The sequence below is a fragment of the Lathamus discolor genome, chromosome 13, assembly GCF_037157495.1.
Source record: "Lathamus discolor isolate bLatDis1 chromosome 13, bLatDis1.hap1, whole genome shotgun sequence".
NCBI classification, from domain to species: Eukaryota; Metazoa; Chordata; class Aves; order Psittaciformes; family Psittacidae; genus Lathamus; species Lathamus discolor.
The window spans coordinates 5,697,059-5,720,598 of NC_088896.1; the positions used below are offsets into that span (position 1 = coordinate 5,697,059).

At 46.6% G+C, this 23,540-nt stretch overlaps 1 long non-coding RNA gene across 1 annotated transcript in view; it reads right to left on the reverse strand.

The window, feature by feature from the left end:
* LOC136021533 (uncharacterized) overlaps positions 1–23,540 on the reverse strand; it is a 141,122-nt gene that overhangs the window by 112,881 nt on the left and 4,701 nt on the right. Inside the window, exons 2-5 of the long non-coding RNA XR_010615805.1 lie at positions 19,520–19,694; positions 15,861–15,950; positions 15,459–15,598; positions 13,645–15,271 (exon numbers count right to left, since the gene is read on the reverse strand). This is a non-coding gene — a long non-coding RNA (uncharacterized LOC136021533). The remainder of the gene's footprint in view (positions 1–13,644; positions 15,272–15,458; positions 15,599–15,860; positions 15,951–19,519; positions 19,695–23,540) is intronic.

Genomic DNA, 23,540 nt, shown 5'->3' on the forward strand with positions numbered 1-23,540 from the left:
GTAGTAACACTAGCAACAGGGAGACAAAAGTCAATTGTTCACCAACAATTCAGAGGGAGGGAGCCCTGAAGTCCCTCCAAGCCACTTGATTTATGGCTTGCAATAATATGTGTTGGAGCACCACAACCCAGAGTGCTGTGCGGTGACCTGTAAAAATAAGTCTATTAACCCTAATCAATCTCCCATTATCCACCCTCGTCCGCAATTTAGCCAGCAAAGGAGTCACCAAGGCCTCTCAACTGGGTCTGAACTAATCCCATTGTCTTTCCTAATCAGGGGCTATGAAAGAGGAGCTGCAAAATTATCACTTGGTGTTTAAGGAAAAGAGAAGAATTGGAGTGGGACACGGGATGAAGGCTCTCCTCTTTCATCTTTTAATGGGAAAATGGAGAACTGTTTTCAATTGCCAGGGATAACCAGGGCTTTGCTTGGGATGCAGGCTGGTGGGTATCAGTTCCCAGGGTCTGCAGGGAGCCATGGGCACAGCAGTAGATAAACTGCTCTGACAAAACTTCCTGTTGCAATTAGTAAAAGCATATATTCAGATTAAGTGCTTTATTAAGGAACCTAATTATGAAGTTTATCAGGGATGGGATGTGCTTGGCTCAGCACTGTGGCTGAGCCCTCCCCATGTGAAAGGGGAGAGCTGCTCCAGCTTCTGAAGGACAAAGGGATCTGGCGTGTCGCTTGTATGGAGTAATGGTAATGGATTCAGCAGAAAATGTTCCTTGAATCCAGACCAGGAAAACCAGGAATACAAAGCTTCTTTCTGACTGAGGTCTTTTCTTTCCTTCCCAACCCTTCCCCCCTAGCCTTTCAAGTAAAATTGGAGGTGCTATCAAAATGGCAATGCCCAGAACAGCAGTAAATCAGGAAACCCTCCATGTCCCGCCATCAGTCTCTCCTACAGCAGGGTAATACTCGGCAATCAAAACATGCTCCATGGTGAAACATCCACTAACTTCCTCCAGCAGCAAGTTCATTCTCTTTCGCTCTTTTATGTCAATCAAAATGGAGAAGATGAAGTAGGGACATTATCTTGCTAGAAATTAAAACAAGCCAAGTGAAATTTCCCCCTTTTGGCATGAATTGGAGCAGAAGCAAACACACCACAGGGCTGCAGGAGACCTCTCAGGATTCATTACTATATTCTCCAGCAGTTCAGCATTTTCCTGTAAAATTGAGCTTTCCAAACCCTCTCTCACATGCACACAAGCCTGTTGGCACCTTGCAGAGTCCCCACACTGCTGGAGGAGGAGACCTCCCATGACTTAGAATCATAGAATCATAGAATGGTTTGGGTTGGAAAGGACCTGGAGATCATCCAGTTCCAACCCCCCTGCCATGGGCAGGGACACCTCACACTAAACCATCCCACCCAAGGCTTCATCCAACCTGGCTTTGAACACTGCCAGAGATGGAGCACTCACAACCTCCCTGTGCCAACCCATTCCAGTGCCTCACCACCCTAACAGGAAATTTCCTCCTTAGATCCAATCTAAACTTCCCCTGTTTAAGTTTCAACCCGTTACCCCTTGTCCTGTCATTACAGTCCCTGACGAAGAGGGGTTTTTCTTTCCAAAGCACATAAAAAGCTTCAAGTGGCCTCAGAGCAGAGGGAGGAACTTCCCAAATACCTTCACTGTTAGCCAAAGGCATCTCCATCAAACTGAACAGCTGGAGTCAAGGCAGAGACTGACGATGCCCAAAGGGGCTGGAAATGCTCTCCAGCCCCAACAACCATGGCAGCAGCCTTGAACCTGCCCTTGCCGCAACCTCAGCTGCGAGACAGGAGCAGGCTCCCTCCAAAGGCAGGATGAAATGATGCCCAACCTGAGCATCCCTCTTACTCCAGTATGGCGATGGATGGGCTTCATCACGGATTTGGACAAGCATTGGATAGTGCAAGAGAGGAAAACCTCATCTCCACAGAAATACCCACTTACAGCAGACAGTTTAAAGTTTTCCATATAGAAAGATGGACAGACGTGGCAATATTTGGTAATGCCTTTTCTCTCCTCAAAAGAGACAAGCTTGAAGCAAGTCATCTGGACTTCACAAGGCCCATGTCAGCACACGATCATCTCGGGCTTGATCTGTGCATTTCGTGACAGGCCCTCAGGCAACCAGTCATAGAGAGAAATTGTACCTATTACTGGAGGTGTGGGGACAGGGGCTCTCCTGGAGTGACATATACTGCAGCACCCTCCCCACAGCCCCATGTGTGCTTCATACACATCCTTTGCTTTAGGTGGGGAGGGATGGACAGTTATATCTGTGCCTGCACAATGCTCTCAGCATATGCCTCAGAGAGGAAAGCGCTGACATCCTACTTAGAAGGAGCACTGAAGGCACTGTGCATTATGGATCAGGTAAGGTATTAGATTTATTCACTGAATTAAGACCCTGCTGTGTTATTTACAGGATGTTGTTGGAGATAGAGTTGTAACTCATGGCCTGCCATGGGAAATTCTCTACACGGAGGCCTTGAGGAGAAAGCCTTCATTTCTTTATGGTATCTGTTGGGGAGGGAAATGAATGCTAAGAAGGCAGTGATAATTTGCTGCTTTATAGGCCTGAATTATCACCCTGTCAGCACCGAAACGAAAACCCTGAGCCATGAACAAATATACCTTTGCACCTGAAGCTGGCGGGATTGGCTATCGTGAGCTCACATCACTTCACGTCAGCTCTGTTGTTCCAGTAATTAATCCTGAAGGCTCCTGGATTTCACCTTGTCCTTTCGTTTGCTGGGCATGCCTTAATTTGGCACTCCCGTATTCCACACTACTTCTCCAGGCTCATAAATCACAAGCAAACCCTTCCTGAAACAAGAAAGGGGATCTGTTCTCCTCTCGATGCACACACACAACTTCCCAGAGAGTTAATGCGAGTTTGGCACGTGCATGGGAGAGGTGGCTGAACCCCATGGACCAAAAAGTCATTGACACAGAGAAATAATTGCAAGAGAAACAGCTGTCTGAAAAGCAGGAATACGGTGGCTTTAGATCAAATACATGATGCTGTGTTATAAAATAGTTCTGTTTATCAACCTCTGTGCTGTGTTTGATGGAAGGTGGAGTTCTTACGTGGGGTCTCCCCTTCCTTGCTCCATCTCTAACTGTCCCTTTCCCCCCCACTGCATTTATTGGTACGGGGAAAGGTGTGGATTTTTCTTTAATTGCTCCCAGATGTTGAAGAAAGGTCTTTTGTCCTGTAACAACACCAGGTTCAAAGGGATGTGGGATGAGAGATGGGGTGGTAAAGGATTCCTGTTGGTGGGGAGGTGGCTGTGGGCCTCAGTCTGAGTAGTCCCCATTGATGGGCTGGAGCATTGCGTGAGGATTTGTGGACTCATTCTCTGGATTCCTGAAAAGGTGTGGATTTATCCTAGGGACAAAGGACATCCCTATTTCCTCCAGAAAAAGCTATAGCTTTCTGTTCTTTCATCTGAAACACATTCAGCTCCTAGGCAAGAGCTTCTTCAGCATGGTCTCTAGGCTGCCTCCGACCTAGAGGGCAAGCAGGGACAAACTGAGCTCAGTTTTAGTAGGAGGCTGAGCTGGTAGTTCATCTAACATGGTTAAAACACCTATGTGCATGCTCTCAGCACCCTCCCATGTATGTACAGTTACAGAGCTACGAAGAAGAGCAATGAATTCTCCTCTCCTGTCAAGAAGCACTGTGTAATTAAATAACAACATGCTCCCACATGGCTCAGGGACCATGCCAGCTGAGGACAAGGCACCCTTACACCAGCATCCATTTACCATTCCCTACGTCCAGCTACAAGCCCAGCTGCCTGCCAGCACATGGGATTTTCCAGCTGCCTGTGTTGGCCTGATGTTGCTCCCACAGCACGTAAATACTCGGATCAGTGCCGTGGACTTTGGCCAATGACACCTTCAACAGCAAAGAGACTTTTGACTCGAGCAGGCAAAGAATACAGCCCAGGATTGTTGCTCTGCTTGTTTTGCAGGGCAGGAGGAACTGGGACGTATCTCTGTCACTTTGCTGTGTCAGAGCCATTGGCTTTGAAGAACAGTGATATCGAGCTGATCGGGCACTTTCTTATGACCCGAGTTGCACATTTTTCCCCATCCCCAAAATGCTCATTCATTAAAAGCACAAATTTTGCTAAGCTGGGACACTTGCAACAAGCCAGGCAGTGAAGAGAAGGAATGCTCTGACATTTTTAGGTTGCTTCACTCAACTTAGACATTTCTACACCAACCGCCTATTGCAAATACAGCCTAAAAAAGTTGCCTTTGACGAGTTATTTTTCATGTTTCAGGATCTGAATTGTATGTGCCCATTTGGAATGGAAACCTTTTTCACACTCCTGGAAATCCTTGTGTGTGTGTGTGTGCGTGTGTGTGAGAAAAGCCATCTCTCACCTAACCCTAACAGCAACAAGGAGGGATTTCAAAATGACCATGGAATTGGTGGAATGGCTACCCACTGCTCTGGGATCAGGCAACAATGGCACTTCATTCATCAATATTTGCAAAACACTCTGGTATCCCTGGATTCATGCAGCTCTAGATGGGTCATGGGTAATTATTTGTATCAAAAGAACCAGTGGGACAGTGTTGTTCAGCTCTGAAGTCAGTGAAAGATGTCAGTGAGTTTGGCTTCCAGGGTGGTGGAGAGGGAGTGTGAAAGCCGATTATCCAGCTTGGATTCTCCCTTGAGTAATTTCCATCATTCCCATTTAGCTTTTATTTGTTCTCTAGGAAGCTTGATGATAAATCAGAACCAGGCTGCCTTCAAACACATTTGCAGACAGCCAACAGGACAAAACTCAGTAATCTATCTGTGTGGCTGGTAACCATGATATCATTTGCTATGTACAATCCCTTTCTCCATACTGTACCTCTAAAAGAGTCTTGCTTTAAAAGGATTACTGTACAGAATAGGCATTTCATAGGCAAAACCCCCCCATCTACATAAACAGGCATTGCGCAGAATGCAGGAAGCAACCCCTTATATCAGAGCTAATCCACTGTCTGCTCTATCCCTATGGATAACCAAACAACCATAAAACACAGGTGTATATTTAATGCTAAAGTAAAAATTCGCAGCACAAGATTGTGCGGTTTTTAGCCTCACTCAGTAGTTACTGCATTGGCTGAATGTGGTGCACAGAGGCAGACGTCGCTATTCAGGGAGGCATTTCATTTAACATCTCAGCCCCTGTGCAGTCACTGCTAAATTCTCCAAGCATTTCAGCAGGGATAGTGTTTCCCATTATCCTTATTTCAATGCAAAAGTAGTCACATGGCTTTCATAGCTGCATCTGCAAGGAAAACCCAGCTGGGACTTAAATGCAAGAAACAAGCTGGATGAAAGCATGCCACCCTACACCATCAGTTTTCTCCCCATCACTTTTTAACCAGCAGATCTCACTGTACCACAAGACTAAATGATTCCTATCTGTCCCAGCAGAAACTCAAGGGAAAAAGCAGTTTCTGCTCCCTAAGACTGTCAAGGTCTGACTACCCTTCATATACATGTCCCATCCATCATCTCTCCTTGCCCAACACAACATTCACATTCTCTATCCGATCACCTTTCCTGCTGAGAAGAATAAAGTAGCATCCAGGAGAAGGAAATGGTGATTGGAGGGGTTACCCAGACAGCAAATACTGCATCCATCCATCACAAAGACAAGAATAACTCCAGCACTCCACATCGCAGGGGCTGCAGGGAGTTTCGGGGTTGTTTTGCCGAGAAGCAGTGGCTGGCTGCAGAGCTGTGGCACCCACAAACCACCCAGGCACACAGCAAACTGCCCCCTTTCAGGTGTCAATAGGGACCTGATCCTCTGACCTAAATCTGAGCCATGGTTTCTGCATCCTTGCTGTGGGCTGCTTGAACACCGATGCATCTGTAATGCAGCAACACTGATCAGACCTTAAACTTGTATTCTCATTCACTGAAGGATTGTGAAAGCATTCTGCAGTGATAACCTGCTTTTCACACAACAGAGTGGAGAAACCAAGGCACAGCTACAACACAGGCTTCCAAAGCACCTCACGATGTGCAACCCAGATGATCCCTGCACTCCATCAAATCTCTAGGCAAGTCCTTTCTCTGAGGCTGCCCTTGAAATGCAGTTTGCTCTATGCTAGTGGAACTGTTCCCATTGAATGGGAAGTTAACTGGTAAGCAGCCTGGGTTCAGGGTAACAACATCACTGCAACAGAAGAATTCATCTCACAGACCCTTTTCCCTGTCAGAGCAAATGTAATTATGTGTGTGATATAAAGGAACAGCTCCCCACGTGGAGAAATCAGTTCAACCTGACTCTCGTCCCCAAGAACAAGTTTCCCTTTGAAGTTTCTGTATTCTAATAAAGTCTAAGTCTCTGCTGGATTTCCCCTACTAGAAGACGCGTTGCCAGTGTCTCTCTTCTACCTGCTTACTCTCACACAGCAAACTCTCCACCTCTGGGCCTCCCACCTCCCTGACATACGTTAAAAGGGAGATTACCATTGCCAATGGTTTCCCAGATCCTGGGGGAAAGGATAGTGCTTTCTGTCTGAAATCCCTGGGGTCCTTTAGAACCATAGAATCAACCAGGTTGGAACAGACCTGTAAGATCACCAAGTCCAACAATTCCCCAGCACTGCCAAGACCACCACTTAACCCACGGCACTGAGCACCTCATCTACACAGGGTGTGAGCACTTGCAGGGCCGGTGCCTGCAGCCCTGCCCTGGGCAGCCTGTTCCAATGCCCGAGCACCCTCTGGAGCAGGAATTGTTCCTCAGCTCCATCTAAACCTGCCCTGGTGCAGCTTGAGGCCGGTTCCTCTTGTCCCATCCCTTGTTCCTTGGGAGCAGAGCCCAGCCCCTCCTGGCTCCATCCTCCTGCCAGGCACTTGTAGGGAGCGATCAGGTCCCCCCTGAACCTTCTCCTCTCCATTTGAACCCCCCAGGTCCCTCAGCCGCTCCCCATCACACTTGGGCTCCAGGCCCTGCACCAGCTCCATTGCCCTTCTCTGGACCTGTTCCAGCACTGCCCTGATCCTGCTGCCATACTATTGCTTTTACTGAACAGGATGCTCTTGGCCTTCTTGGCTGCCTGGGCACACACTGGCTCATCATTCAGCCCCATCAATCAGTACCCCCCGGGTCCTTTTCCATGAGCAGCTTTCCAGCCACTCTTCCTTAAGCCTGGAGTGTTGGTGGTTGCACAAGGATAGCCAGTACTGAGATGATTCAGCTGGTCCACACATGACAGACACCATCTTCCATTGATGAATACATTGATTTTAAGCATAGAAAAAGAGGAAAAAACCTCCACCAAATATCTGATGGGTGTTATTTTTCTATTAAATAATGGTAAGTTTTAGGGATGGACCCACTGTGCAGCTTTACCACATCCGCATCCTTTGGGGTATAGGGACTCAGTGAAGATTCAATTAGAGCACCTCTGTGGCTCTGGGAATACTCAACTGCTGATTCTGCCACAGACCACTCTAATTGTCTTGTTCATGCCAAAAAATTCACCGGTTCTGCTCATTATCACAGCAATTGCACCTTTTACCTTCCTAAGGGAGAAAGCACAGGGACCAGAGGCATCTTAACCAATCGCATTCACCCTGGAGCGTTTCATTTAGGGAGCTCCTCTGGGTGGGTCAATGAGCACCTGATCCAAAACACATTGAAGGAAATGAGAATTTTTCTGGAGACATCGAGGGATTGACATGAGGTCCCAAGGCAACAGTCTGCATTAACCTGGTTCTGCATGAACTCTCCATGGCTGGAAGCTGGGAAGACTGTTTGGCCCTTTTCCTGCATCTTTGCACTCTTTCCTTTCCAAACAGAGTTTGAATTGACTGAACTATCCAGAGGCTCTATGAGTTTTCCTGACAGCCATAAAGCCCAGGATACCTACAGAGACCCCCAAGGACCTGGAATACAGTGTGCATTCTCCAGAAGCTCCTGGTAGCATCAAAACTAAACCAGCAATATTATTCCTGCTAAAAAAGCACCTAACAAATGAGATTTGCTAAGAAAAGCACAAATTAATTGCAATCGAATGATAATGAAGAAGATGGATTGGTTTTCCAATTGTCTTATGTTAGCTTCACTGTGCCATCCCTCTGCAGAGTTCTCATGCATGTGTCCCATTGCACTGCGCTGCTACCTAGAGCTGATAGGAATGGAGCATCCTTCAGAGTTAAAGGTCTGACTTATCACTTATTCATTTTTGACAGTCAAAACTGAGACAGAAACACTGGCCCAGGTTCATTTGAAAACTAGGTCTACAACATTTCAGGCAAACACTTATTTTGCGTACCAGCTGTTCTGCTTCCAGCATCTTTTACAAGAGGGAGGGGAGGAAATAAAAAGCCAAAAGCCCAAACCTGCACTCAGTTTCCAGGGAAAAAATCTTTGTTTCTGAATCAGATCTTTCCATCATAAAGAAAGTTCCAGGCATCTTACAACCAACCAACAGATAATCAGGGCCTAACCCCTCAGATCACCCAAACAGCTTCCCTAAACACATCTGATTCATGGTGCATCCATTTCTAAATCCCATCCATTACTCTGAGACTGATGGCTTTCTTCTATGGGCAGCAAATGAGGGCATCACCTTGCTTGTGTCTTCCGTGCCGCGATGGAGGGGTCAGAGGACAGTAATGGCTCAGGGCACCGCTCCGTTACCACAGGCAGTGGAAGGGGCAGACTCAACGCACAATGGGCTCTTCTCAAGGGAAAAGGATAAACTATGTCTTGGAGAGGAGTCGGCACCGCCTCCAGGACATGGGACACCAAACCTTTGACCCTCCAGGTCACCTATCAAAGCCTTGGGAAAGGAGCTGCTGAATGCCATTACCAGAAGCCATCTCCATGCATGAGGTGAATAGTGACCCCTCTCTAGCTCATAGCTGCCCTGGTGACCATGTTCAAGGATGACTCGTGGTGGAGAGCAGCCCATTCACACCCCATGCTGCAATGTTAGTGAACAGGCACTGCCCCTGGGGAACGGTTTCATCCAGAAGGACATTGAACATACAACAAAGGGGCATTTTACTTCCTTCTTTCCCAGAAATGTGCCTGTATATCCACATACAAATGATGTCAGGGCTGTTGACAGTGATCCCACCCTGATTTGGGTCCTCAGCAGTTTTAATGAAACTCCTTGGGCAGCTCTAGGTTCCTGAGCATCATTTCAAAGTGAAGACGACTGGAGGGAGGTTTCCAGAAGCAAATGTGCCATGTAGGCACCTGCTTACTACTGAAACACTATGGGATTCGGGCACATTGCCTCCTCTAGTGTCTGTGAATGCTTCCTGCTTAGCAGCCTGCAAGAACCTGCTTTAAAACACATGGCTTTCCATCACCTCAGGCCTCACTGGAAAACCAACAGCAGCTTGGTACCTTTCTGCTTCCAGCTCTCTGAACATCAGCAGTGCTTGGTCACTTCATAGTCAGCTTTGGTGACATAGCTGTAGAAAACCCTAAGGCCATTTTCAATGCTGATTCTTACAAACCCCAAAAGGCTTCTGTTTGCATCACTGGCCTCTCAGATCTGTTTTCAGCTACTTAAATCGCTTTATAATGAGACTTAGATAGGAAGAGGTTCTTCCTTTCTCCTCTTGCATCAGCTTAGCTGACACAGACAGGATTTGTCCTCCTCCACTGCAAATAGAGAACCAGCAACTGTCATATCATATATCTGAAATCATTGCTTACTGCTGCCACCACGAACTGAAACACAGAGAAGGAAGTTCAAAAGAAACCTGAAAGTAAAGAATAATTTAGGATATTGTGGAGGTGATAAAAGAAAATCCAATTGGTTTAAAACCAAATGAGCTGCAAAGGGGAAATATTACCTGGCTAAACAGGGAGTATGTAAGGGATGGGAGGAGGGGGAAGATGTGCCTTCATATTGGAGGCGATTTAAATGAAACAAGGTGGCAGAAAGGCTGAGAGAGAAAAGCATATCTCTGATATGGGTCCTTTAAGAACAGTTGGAATTGAAGTGGAAGAATTAAGAGCACAGCAGCTGAGGGCTGGAATAAGATTGATTTAAGACTAAATACAATTTAAAGGCAAGGGAGAGGTGGAAGCAGAGGCTGGAATGAAATCAATTTGCAGCAAGATGCGATTTAAACTGATGAACTCAGGATGCAAGAACTGGAGCTGGGGGAAGTGGGAGGAGGGAAAAGAGGGATGAGGAGTCAGCAACTTCAGGGGAGATGTGGTAGGAAGGTGCTGGGGAGGGAGCCGGTGGGTCTGGATGCTGTTTTTGTTGGAAGACAAAGAGCTGGTCCTGAGCTCAGAGCCAACATTTGGTATGTAAGAGATAGCCTGCAAGAGCTATCTGTCCTCATGAACTTGAGCAGGCACAGAAGGATGGTGTTTAATCCCAGCTAACCTACTGATGCCTAAAGCACTGCTTATCCTAAACTCTGATTATTGTTTAATAGTGGTACAGGACTATAAAGACATTGATGTGTGTGAGACGGGTGAACTTGGGCAAACAACCAAGAGAGCTGCTGCTCAAGGAGCCCAGCACCTAACAGGGCAGATCACAGCTTTCCCTAAGGTCTTTTCTAAAATCAGAGGGTTTAATAGGAGTTTGCTCAATTGTTCTTAAATTAGGACTCAGCTGAACATGTTTGCAAAGACCTAATTTTGAGGTTCCTTTAAAACCAAAGACGTGTGCATCCACTATGCAGCAACTATTTTTGCCACTGTTGCCATTGCTATGCCAAAGTTGGTTCCTATAGAGGGATGTGCTAGAAGGACTGAATTCAGTCAGGATTTAGTGGCATTCCAGGCAAGCCGAAAAAGAAACAGCAATTCAACAAAAGGATCAACCACGTTTTCCAGGCTGCTGAGAGGTGGCTTCTGCAGGTTCCTGGCTGCATTCTTGCCTCAAGGCTTTTGATTGTGGGGCACCCAATCCCATCTGCACCAGCAAATCCCACCACTGCATTGGTGCAGAGATGTAAAAGGAGGCTGGCTGGACACAGGCACAGGATGTGGAACAGAAAATGGCAGCCTGGGATGAGATGACTGTAGATCCATTGAGTACCACAAGGAGATGCTTGTCCTACGCTTTCCACAGCATCTCCCAGGGCTTCCCACCTGGTTGAAAATAACAGCTAAATGCCCAATCGTCCTCTTAGGGTAAACCAGGAGCATCTTCACCTTCAAGCCAGTGAAAGAAAAGACTTAAAAATACATTGCATGTATCCTCTCTTGCCAGGATGTCTGGATTAGTCCTTTCCTCTCCTGCTCCCATTAACAGAGGGTGGGAAAAGAGGAATGTGCTTCCACATTTATTTCCCACAGTGATTTATTTTTCTTTTTATATATGCACTCCAGAATTTTCCTTTCTAGTTACTGTTGATTTTTTGGGGGGTCTTTTTGGTGGAATTTGGGGCTGTAACAGCTCCAGGGTGGCAAAAGGGAAGCTATAAATGAGAGAATAATGGTGGTGCTTTAGCAGGTCCCCTGTAGACCACGTCTGCAAGCAGGAAGCAGTGCGAGTGTATAACATGCAGGTGATGCCCTGTAAATAAAACAGGGGTTTGCCTGGAGGAAGAACAGGGAACAACAAAGGCTGCACGGAACATAATGTGCTAAACCTGAAACTCAGCAGAGGAGGGGCTGGATGGGGAAAGAAAGACAAAGAAACCCTAATACCTTAGGGAGGGGAGATGTTTACATTGCTAAGTCATTTATGGAAGCACAAGTTTATTTTAAGTCAAGGCAGGAATAATTCCTGGTCCATCTAAATGCTCGCTGGGCAATCCGGATGTAGCTCAAGAAGAGCAGCGGATGCTGTGTGTTATTCTTGTCAAGGTACAAATTTATTCCCTTTCTGTTCCTTTCAACTAACAATGCTGTGATTAAAGGAATGGATGGGTGCAGTGCACAGGGGGATGTATTGGCCTTTGTACAGAGAGGCAAGCATTCAAATGAGTACTGTATGTTGTAAACCTTATCCCTTAGATCGCTGGAAGTTTTTGGACACTGGTGATGGGACATCGCCTCTTCCTGCATGCTCTTTATTGTGATTTGATTCTGGCAAACAGACCGGACAGCTTCTAGGCCAACACACCATATAGCGGTGAGCACACATCATACAACTGTCACTTGGGACTTGGGTACTGGCATGTGAGAAAGGAAGGTGTGTTTCATGCAGGAAAGCCCAGCTACAGTCCAACCCAGCTTGCATGCAAAGAGCCAAGGGAAGAGCAAGGAAAACCAATAGGGAGAAAAAATCTGAGCAGCTCCTAAGAGCTACAAGAGCTATGTTGACGTTGGAGTTCCCACATCACCTTGACATTTAGGGACCTCCTTGCGATGCCTCAATTGGAGCCTGATGCCTGAGGTTGCCTTCTTAGTCAGCAATAAAGTCACCTAACATTACCTTCCCTGCAAGTTTTTGCTAAGGAATGAGAACACAATTGAGTACCTCTGTGGCAATGCAATTGGGCTCTTAAGTGTCTTAACAGGTAAGATGGATGGAAAAAAGAACTAAGACAGTGTAAGTGCCGTTTCTTTGGCATTGCAGTGCATCGGCTGGGAAACACAGTCTTTCACTACCCAGACCACACAACTCAGGTCCTTCAGGAGCAGTAAATGTTCCTGGAGAAGGTAGAATGACACTTTAACAGTGGAAGGGACTAGTTGGTGACTTTGGTCTCTGTAAGTCTGGTGCTGCACAGCCCGGGGGCCATGGAAAGGACACTCTGGAATCTTCTCCCCCTTCTCACCAGCTCCCAAAGGGTGGAGTAAAGATTTGCTCTTAAAGGCACCTGTTCCCAAAGCTCCCAAAAAGCCACTTCATATCTTTGCAGAGAGAGGAGCAACAAAGGTAAGACAGCAGTTTGCACAGGGCTCAGCAGCCAGGCCCCTCACTGGGGCTGCGGGTGCGTGAGCACACGTGCATAAATACCCACTGTTTGCCATATCCCAACTCCAGTAAATCTATCACCAATCCACGTAGTCACCGCGCCACTAAGTCTAATAGTCTAGACTAAACAGAAAAAAACACAGAGGAGTTCAGCCCTATGCACTTCCCAAAGGATTAGCTGACTCTACAGAGGGTAGGTTTGAGCTAATGCAGATATATGGAGTGTAGCGTGAACAACTGGTGTCAGCCAGCAAAGCGTCGATGAGAGAGAGCACTGCCAGCTTCCCAGTCCAGACACTCCCCATGGAATGTATTTGAGTATATCCCTGAAATCATAGGCTTTCAGGGATTCTGCGAACATCCCCGTGCATGGGTGTGCACCCTCAGCCCATCACTCAGGCAGGGAAAGGCAGTCACCATTGCACATCTCATAGGGCAGCTGAGTATAAACCTGGATGAGTTTTTGCACCAAATTGTCCCAATAGCACCCCTGCCCTTCCCCAGCACCCCATAAATGAAAAAGAGCCTATATTTTCAGAACTTTCAAAGTAACTTGGGGTTTTTTTTGTACATCAGCTTTTTGTTATCACATCTGCTTTTTTGCCTATAAAGTATTCAGCAAACTCAACAGTAACATACAAATCCACCTCTTCATTTCATAACCAGCCCTCTACCAGTAGATTCACAGACCAAACACTTGCTGCTAAAGGTGAACCCTTCAAATTCCTGCAAAAAACCATGAAAGTAAAGGAATTACCTTACTCAGTAGAAAACAAAACTCAGTTCTCTCCATTCCAGCAGACTTATCCAACTACTACCTCCTTTTTCCTGACCAGACCACAGCACACCACAAAGCAGGATCTCCTCAGGGAGGTTTCCATGGTCTACCCACAATGGTAGATAGCCTGCAGCTGCTCCCGAGCAACATACCCCTATGCAGGTGTTTTCATTCAGCATCATGATGAAGAGAGTGCAAAGCTGCCTGCAAGACATGCTGCAGCTGACAGTATTAGGAGGCTTCAGGTGTTCTCTGTCTTTGCTGGCAATGAGCAGATCAAACATTGAATATTAGACCACAGAGAGGGGTTAAAATGCCCTAGGAACATCTGGAAATGGTGGAGCTCCCCCTTTGGGTTGTCCCTGCCTTACTTTGTGTGTGCTGAGTGTCTTGGAGGAGACATCCCTGAGATCACAGCTTTCATGGATGCTGTGAACATCCCAGCACTTGTTAGCATGTGGCTGGTTTTGGGTCCTTACCATTAACCATGTGTGGGGGAGCTGTTTTTCCTCAAGTCTCTCTCATTCTCTTTCCAGGACTTGCCTCAAGCATCCACTCAGCTTTCAGTGCATTTTAAACTGACCCTCTTGTGGAGATCAATCACAAAACAGAAGTCTAACATGTATAGAAACACTTTTATCCCTCCACAGTTGCTCAGAAATTCCTGTCCACGAGTGAGCATCAGCAATGTGTGAAGGACTCCCTCTCCCTCATGTCCCTCTTCACAGCTTGTGAATGCAAAGCACTTCACTTGTCCTTTGTCGTTAGCTTGATTTTGAACAGGCTGAGAATGAAAGAAAACCAGACATTTCCAGTACTTTTAAGCCCCATTTGGTCTGATTAAAGAAGTCTTTAAAGCTAAAAAGAAAGAGAAAGGAGGGGGAAAGCAATAACTTTTTAAAACTTGTCCTGAATGCAAGGGAAAACGGAGTCCAGAGTATGAGTAACTCAGGATTAATTGTAGAGTTACGTTAGCCGTGCAGTGCTCACTGGGGGCAAGAATAAGCACTCTTGAAGTCATTAAAGAAAATCCCAGTAAAATATTACTTAGCTGATGTGTGCAGTCTTATGGGCCCTTAAGGGAATGCATGAGGCAGAAATGTCCCATTTATAGCTCAGGGTCTAGTCTATAAATACGTAGTCCAAAGCTACCTCTCTTTGTAGATGCAAGGAGGGGGGGAAATGTTTATCTGCAGGATATTACGGCTGACCTAAGACCATGTTTCAGGAAAGCATCACAACTCAAGAAAGCATTGGGCACATAACTAATTTAGAGTCATTGAGACTGGACTGAGGCTTCAGACCATAAGCAATTCCTTTCTTCTCCAGCAATTGCTTATTTGCTTGTGTGATATGTGAATTCAGGCTTAGCTTCTTACACCAGCGTGATGTAAGGATGTCTGAAAGTCACCATGCTATGAGTACGAGTATGATGCTGCTGTGAGGCAGCATCTTTGCGCTGGCACAGCTTCCCTCCCAGACCTTCTGCCTGCAGAACCACAGTGGTTTCCTCAGTCAGGCATGCGGAAGGGACTTCTGGTCTGCAGTGAAACCGGAAAGTGGTTGAACTGTGTACAAGGCAGATTTCATTACAAGCAAGAAGAGCCTGGGGAGGTGGATAAAGGGAGATGTTCCCAGCCATGCTGCTGATGGGGTCCCATCATCCATGGGTGACCAGGCTGCTGCTGAGCAGGGTAAGGGGTGTGTGATGCTGCTGCTGGAGCAAGCACCAAGGGCAGAAACTGCAGCCTCTGCTTCAAGCAGGAACAGCAGTTCCCACCTTCCAGCCTTACCTCCAGCTTCACCCTGCTCTTCATGCAGCAGTGGGTCCTCGTCTAGCCTTGTGTCCAGTTTTGGCTGCTCTCCTCCTGCTATTTCTCATTATCTCTGTCATCTGTGGTTTTTCTTCCTGATGGTTCCCAGCGCAGAGTTGCTGCCATATAAATAAATAAGGAAACAAAATGGGAAATAGAAGCAGACAGCACTTGCAGTGCTATCAAGCAGAAACAACCATTAATCTTAACCTGGGGATGAAATCAAAAGCCTCCTCATGTCAGCAACTGTGCAAACAAGATCCTGAAATCAAATGGTTGCAGTAGTTGCAGACCCAGCTCCTTGTGTATTGGCCGAGGTCACTGATGGACAGAGGCTGAGGACCTAGAGCAGTGGCAGAGCATGCAGGGGACCAGACTGACCTGCAACACACACAGGTAGTGCAGGATGGGGGCACGGCATCCATCAAGCAGAAAGGAGTCTCTTTCCAGTCTCAATGCATCCTGACAAATCTGAGCATATTGGAAATATATTATGTCATGGTATGGAATGGATTTTAAAAGCACCAATTGGCTCACTCTATAACATTTTAAATACCTGTTAGAGTGCTGCCACATGGCCCGGCAGGGTGTAACTGTGGGTAATGAGATGAAATTGAGCAAAGGAAAATTAAGGCCAAATAACAGGAGCAAATTCCTCAAGAATGAGCTCTCCCCTTCCCAGACCACATCCAAGCTGGAGAGCCAGACTGGGACAGCCGAGCTGCAGGGATGGCATTTCAGTGCACCCCAGCGCAGAGCACACCCATCCTGGTGCAGCATCCGCAGCCGCACGTGCACAGCAGGGTCCTAATGTGGAAAGCCAGGGTCCCTGCACAAGCCCGGAGCTGGCTGAGCTCAGCAGTGCATTGCAGCACCCCAGGATAAGCTGTACCACTGGGACCCTATTATTATACTGGCAACGCCTTTGAGCCCCAGTTCCTGCCTGCAAGCCAGAAATCAGGAGAACTTGGTGCTTTTACCACAAGAAAACCCTTCAACAGAGCATTTTTACCACTTAATACTGGTGCTGGGGAAGGTCAGTGTCTGTCTGAATGGAAAGTAACCCAAAAGCAGATGCAGAAATGCCAGCAAGCCAGTTATAGGACCTCACTTCTCTTTGCTAGTACTTCTGGAACCATCTTACTGTGAGGAACCACCCACATCCTCCAGTCTGGACCTCCATCCTCATCCACAGCCATGGAGTTTAAACCTGGTGAGTTTAAACCTGATGGGGCTGATGGATTCATCAACTAATAGCAAATTTGAGATCACATTCAAAAGCTGTAAAAGCAGCATTTTACACCCAGGCAACCATATGCACTACATGGGCAACTTCAGGTCCTATCACACTATCCACTCACTTCTCCTGTATCCCCTTTAGCTTCCGCAACAGTTTCCCTCGCTTAATACCCACCAACACAGCAGGCAAAATTGCCCATTGATGAGTCAGGGACAATGGTGGAGTGACCCTCTGACTTCACACCCTTTTCTGCCAAGGCTTGTTTGTGCTTTCCTGGGTGTATGAGGGAACAGCCCTCATCTAATTTCCACTTGGGACTGACTCCTGGAGTCAGTTTTAACCAATATGGACACTTTTGCTGGACTGCCACAAACTGTGGTGGCATCTGGAGAGGGAGCTTGCGTCCAGGAGATAGGGCAGGCAGAGGAGTCCTGGGGTTTGCATCTCATCCAGTGATGCGGCAGTGAAACAGACCAAGCTGCACAGGACTCTTTCGGAGTGGGAACCTTGCCTGCAGGCTGGAATGGTGCTGAGTGGTTTCATCACCTGCTAAGCCCTTCTCAAAGCCTGGCCTTGTATTTAATGAGCGTTCCAGTTGTGCTATAGAAAACCTTTGTGAAACACTGGCCAGCTGCCTAGAAAATGACTGCATGAGAACCCTGTGTTTTCTGGCTGTGGAGTCATGGGTTACCTGGCTATCTTCGACTGCTCCACTGCACGTCATCCAAGGACAATTCATTCATTCATTCATTCATTCGTTCATAGCAAACTCCATTAACCTCCTACACGAGCCAAAAGGCTTCTGAATCTCGAAGATGCCCCATGAGTCTCTCCGTGACACCAGCTAATTATCTCCTCATTAACAACATTAGCATTCCATTTGACATATACTTGTTAATTTGTTAATTGCACTTTAATTACAAAGTTATTAAGAGCTCAGAGGCATTCAACAGAAGATTGCAATTAACACAAGCTGCAAAATTGCTCCCAGCAATTTGGAGATGTTATCGGAAACTGATTCTCAGCGCTCAGCTGAAGATAGAAAAGAGACAGGAGATTTATGGGCTGACATCACAAATTCCCTCAGCTCCCTCTGAAGATGCTTCCACTCGCACCCTGGAAAGCGCCAGGAGCTGCCATGTTGAGGTGCTCATCATGTAACTGATTTCCCTGGCTCCTGTTTCCAGAAGCTCTGCTCCTCGTTGTGCAGAAGGAGGAAGGAGCAAAGGAGGCATACAGGGGCTGAGTGGACTCAGTAACTCACATGAAGCATTTGGCATCTCACACATCAGACCTGTGCATAGACACAAGCCTGCAGGTGCTGCCTTCTGTTTTGGAGAGCCCATAGTAGCATCTTACTCCTCTCCAGTGTTGAACTCTGCCTACACGTTACATCAGTTGTCACCCTCACTGCCAGGGACTGTTCAGCAGTCCCTCACCTTCTCCATGCAGCTTCCTCACTCACCCTCTTCCCAGAGCTCCTGTATTGAGAAAGGCTCTGCTTTGTTTTACTACATGTCCACATAGGTCATGTCTGGGCAGGCAGTCCTGCACTGAGCACTGGGGTGGAAGGTGGGGACTGCAGGTCTCCCATCATGACCGCAGTGGGGTCTCTCAGGGATGAAGCTGCATCCATGGTGATGCTCCTTCCCAGCCTCATGTGCATCAGCATCTCTTAGATTGCTGATCTCTCCATGCCTAAAACCAAGCTCTCCAATCCTTGCAGCTACAACACTTAAAGAGAAAATAACCTGGTGTAACCAGGCATCACACACTGTGCAAAACTAAGGCTTTGTCTGCTCCTTCCTAGCGTGCTGGTGTTCATGACTAATGCCACGCTCTGCCCTGTGCCTCCTGAAGAAAACCAGGCGGCGGAGGCTCCCCTGGGCTTGATGAGATTTTCTTTCTTTCCATTTATCTCGAGTGTCTCACTACGACGTCATTCCCTGGATTAGCTGTCAGATGTGCTGGAAACATGCACCGGTGAATATGGCCATTATCCACCCAGCCAAGGCAGACCAGAGCCCTGTCACTCCTGCATGAAAGGGGCACTGTGGATGGCAAAAAGCAGGACACTGGCCATAACACATGCTAAACCCGGAAGTAAATGATAAATAGAGGGGAGTTACAAATGGATTTCTTACTGGCCTTACTAATCATGAATTTCTTAAATGTTTTCATTTCGTACCTTATGAAACACTGGGAGTGCCAATGGCACTTTATTGAAAAGGCCCCAAAGAAATGTTCCAACTTCATTCAAAGAGAACTTGTAGGGAATAATCACCAGCCCAAGGATTAGGACATCCTAAAGAATGGGGGGAGAGAATTACATCTCTGCTAGAGAAATCTATAAAATAGCGTTCAGAAACCATGCAGATACGCCTTTATAAGGAATTCACTCCCTATAAATTATATATACGTGAGCTCATTTCTACAGATCTATATTATGCTCATTTCAGCTGGCCTCTATTCCTTTCATCCAGGTAAGGTTTCATTGCATGGTTGCCTTTGGGAATCCATCCCACTTTTGCAATATAAAACACATCCCTGGAAGTACTGAGCTTTCCCTGCTCAGACAGCCCCTGTCTTTACCCTGATCAGGGTGGTTTTCTTGTTACACTGCTATCACCCCTTTTGGTTCAGGCTTCCTCTGCCTTCAGCTTAACTACACCAACACACACCAGCTCAAGTCTGGCTTGGGGAAAGTTGTGTTGCGTCAGGATAATGTACTTGATTTCATCCAACCTTACATTTCATAGCCATCATCATGACTTTTCTCCTCAAGGTGACTCTCACCCACCTTTTCCTGGACGAAAACTTCGGAGGACTTTAGGGATGACATGGCAAATAAGGAGGCTAAAGGGATTCCACGTTTTCGGTCTGTCTTTGCAGTTATCTGTTATAGGAGATTCCTAACAGACAGATCGAAACTCAGCTAAGTGTGGTAGGCAATTCAGCAGTCCGAACGGTGATTCCTAGGGAGAAAAATGCCAGCATTGAAAACGCTGTTTTCCACATCATATTCCCCTCTTATTCCTCTTTTAAGCACTCTTTGGCTTTGTCAGAGCACGAACAGGCTGTTACAGGGTTTGGGTGCCAGCCAGGCAGCGCACACAGGCTGTGCTCTGGAACTACATGAACTCCCCATGCAGCACCACAGCAATTACTGTGCTGCACCACGGCACACCAGCTAGATAAGATTTAATGTCAGAATGATTCAAAGTGAAACACTTCAGTTGGAGCTTCCTAGCAGCACATCAACACGTGCCAGCAAGAGTCAAATCCCTAAGTTCATTGTGCACAAACTAGGGAGCTAAAAAGCGATTCCTCCAAGTTTGGCTCATGGTTAGAGCAGGAATAAACCAAGTTATAAACACGACTTAGTTCACAAGCAAAGCCCTAAATAAGAGAAAGTCAGTTAAGTTACAGCTCTGCAGAGTTCTGATGCTAAAGCACTTGTGGGTAGAGCAGAGGGAAAGCAGTTCCCTGAGGGGAGGACTCAGTTAATTTTGCCTTGCATTTCACTATGCTAAAGGAATCTCATTCCAACTAGTGTGAAGTTATCAAAGCTGGAAATAATATAGGAGAAATTGTAATAATAATGATTATTACTACTTTGAAAAAGAGCCAATTCCAGCAGGAAAGGGACTCTGATGGATTAAAAACTGTTCTTACACTCGTCATATATTTCTATCCAAAAGAGGGGAAAGTTATTCTTAAAGTTATGATGTTTCAAAGGATCATCCAGGCCTCCTTGGACATCACTGATTTTGGTGAAAACTGGAGGAAAATTTAAGCAGTGGCCAAAGGGGTTCCTGGGCCTCAGGTTAGTAAAGCTATACCCAGCCTGTGCTGAGAACACTCAGATCCTGTGCCATAGGCACATCTCCCTGCAGGCAGAGACTTAGAATAGAACAGACCAGTTGGAAGAGACCTATAATAATCTTCTAGTCCAACTGCCTGACCACTTTAGGGCAAATACAAATAGAAAGGAAAGGACACTGAATACAGATCAAAATAGTAAGGAAAAAAGGGTTAGTTCAGGATAAGAGTTCAACAAAAGCAAGGACTGCATGGAGTTGGTGGGAGAATGCACCTATGGAAGGGAAAGAGGCCCATACACACACCTTGTCCTCTTTAGCTAATCAGACGTTGTGCCATGCCATGTGAAAGGGGGACATGTATGTAAGAGCCCTAGGAGGAAAAGTGGCCCTAAGCATGGTGGATGAAGCAGGAAATAATGGCATGGTGGGCTAAGGTTTGGAGACAAGCCTGAGGAGATAAGGAAGAGAAGGCATAGCATGGAGGAAGGGGTGGGAGGATGCTGGGGTGGGCATCCATGGAGGTAAATGAGGAGACCATGATGTGTGAGCAAGTCTTTGTGCTCAGCATCATGGGAAAAGCAGTATCTTTAATCAATGCATTCAGGAGGAAACCGAGACCACCTCTTTCATGTCAGCATCTCCTCAACCATGTCCCCACCTGGGTGTCATCCTGCAAAGCGCCGCAGGGCAGCAGCCCAAAGGTGTTGCTCTCACGCCTTCCCTTCGCAGTGGGTAAACAGAGCTGTCAGAGACCAGGGCTCTATTCACACTAAATATTAAGTGTGAATATTAACTGCCCCCAAATTCCCATGTGCGGGCTGGAAAAAATAGTGCCAGTGTTAAAAGGTTTGGCACCGCCTGAGGGCTGCAATTGAGGCTCCAGCAGAAAAATAAGACACCTCCTCTTGAAGCTGGCAAAACATCACTGTTATGGGGAGGGTTAAACACAGCCTCAGCTGCCTGAGGTACATAAACTGTTCTCAAGCAAAAGGCATGGGATTGAGCAAACCTGAGAGAAGTCAGGATCTGAAGCAACAATGACGTGAAACTCAGCCCCTGGCCTGTCAGTTGGAGCTGGTGAAACTTCTAAGTCAAGGCGCTTTTAAACCAGACTCCTTGAACCCAATGGAAATGCTCTCATCCTGATGATAATCGGAGGGGTTTCTAGCAAACCACAAAAACTGAAATAAGCCTACCAAAGGAAAAACTGGGAAAAATCCATTTATTTTGGCCATGCAGCTGATCCTCGTCTATTGGAATTGCCAAAGAATTACTTGAAATGCTTAACTTGTCAGATGCCAAAACCCAGAAATATTTGGTCTTTATCACTTAGATAAAACTCAACTAATTTTATCTACAATTGATTAACTTCCCCCCCCTCCCCAAGAAATTGTCTTCATCTCATCTATTCTGAATTGAGCTGTGGTGACTGCATCTGCTTGAGACTGTAAAAGCTTTAATAGTACTTATTTGCAGAGGACAGTAGCTAGCATGGGGCAGATCCTTCCCACATACCTGGGACACTCAAGCAGGCAGAAATGCACATACAGCATGACTTTGTTCATAGCAAAAAGCAGGACAAAAGTGGCTCTTCCAGGTGACTGTCATTGGCAGAACATCAGCTATGGACAAGTGCTTAGGGGTGTTGTATCCAGGGAGCAAAGACCTCAGTGCCAGTGCTTAGAAACCTGGGTAGGATGGCTCAACGGATGAGGATGGTTTGCTGATTTTTCAGCACAGAGATGAAAATGCTGAACCTGCTGCTGCCTGACCTAAACAAAATCAGTTAACCAACACTGCATGAACTGCATGAAACATCACCAGGATGTACAAAATGGGGTTAAGCACTTGCAGCACTGATTTGGTGCTGAGACAACCTCTATCAAGCCCACAGACCTTCAAACCCCAGAAGGTGCCCCGTGTGTTCAGCCCCAGTGAGGTCTCTTCTGCTATTTAAACAAAAGACCTTGAAAAAGCCTTTTAAGTTTTTCCAGACCAGCTGAATTCCCATTATTGTTTCAGTGAAAAACCAAACTGCAATCTCCATCCTGCGCCTCTTCAGCAAAGCATGCCTACAGTTGTATGGAGTCAGTAGTAGACTTCACCTGTGTAGGGACAGGACCATGGTTGGGTTGATGAAGACTACCAAGGATAGTCTCCTATCAAAGATAGAGACTGCCCACCATGGGGGCTCTTCAGGTAGTCTCTTGTAAAAATGCAGACGATGACTTCTTGCCTCCTCCCAACAAGCCCTGTGGTGGCCATACAGCCCCACTGCTGTTCCTTTGGCTGATCCAGCTCTCTAAGATGCAGCTGCTGAGCATCTTGTCCCAGCAGCAAGACCCTCTCCTGCAGCTGAAGTTGCCCTGCTCTTTCACTCTGGTTTTCTCCTGTAGGAGAAGGGGAATGGTTCGGCCTGATGAGGCTGCTGCTGTTTGGCTGATGTGAGCTTGTTTCCAGGGAGGGAGAAACTCAGAGCTCCCTGTGCAGAGGTTGCAGAGGAATGTGGTTCAAAGCCAAAGAGTTGTCAGGCTCTCTCCCACTGCAGATTTGCCAGGAGGTCTATAAAAATGTCATTGTCTCTCAGCTGCTGGTGATTATATTCCCCTTTACTAGGGCTGCTGGTAATATGTATGTGTATATATAAGGGGGAATATCATTTCTGCACAGTCTGGCCTCCCCCTGGCCTTTTTCAAACAATAATAGACTAAATATGAAGAGACAGAAGCCATTCCTTGGCTCTTTAACCGGTGCCAAGGAAAATGAATAATTAAGAGCATATTACTTGCAATGAATTTATACTGATGCTTTTAAGTTAGGACCCACTAAGATCCTTTTTAAAATACATCATTCCCCCTTCATCTTTAACACAGAGTTCATACTCCAACCTAATACTTCATAGCAGCTACTGTTCAGATCCGAGTTATAAGAAAGGCAGGCTTTAGGTTTCCATTACAAGCCAGGAAAGAGCTTGGGGTTAAAGGAACAAGGCAGTTA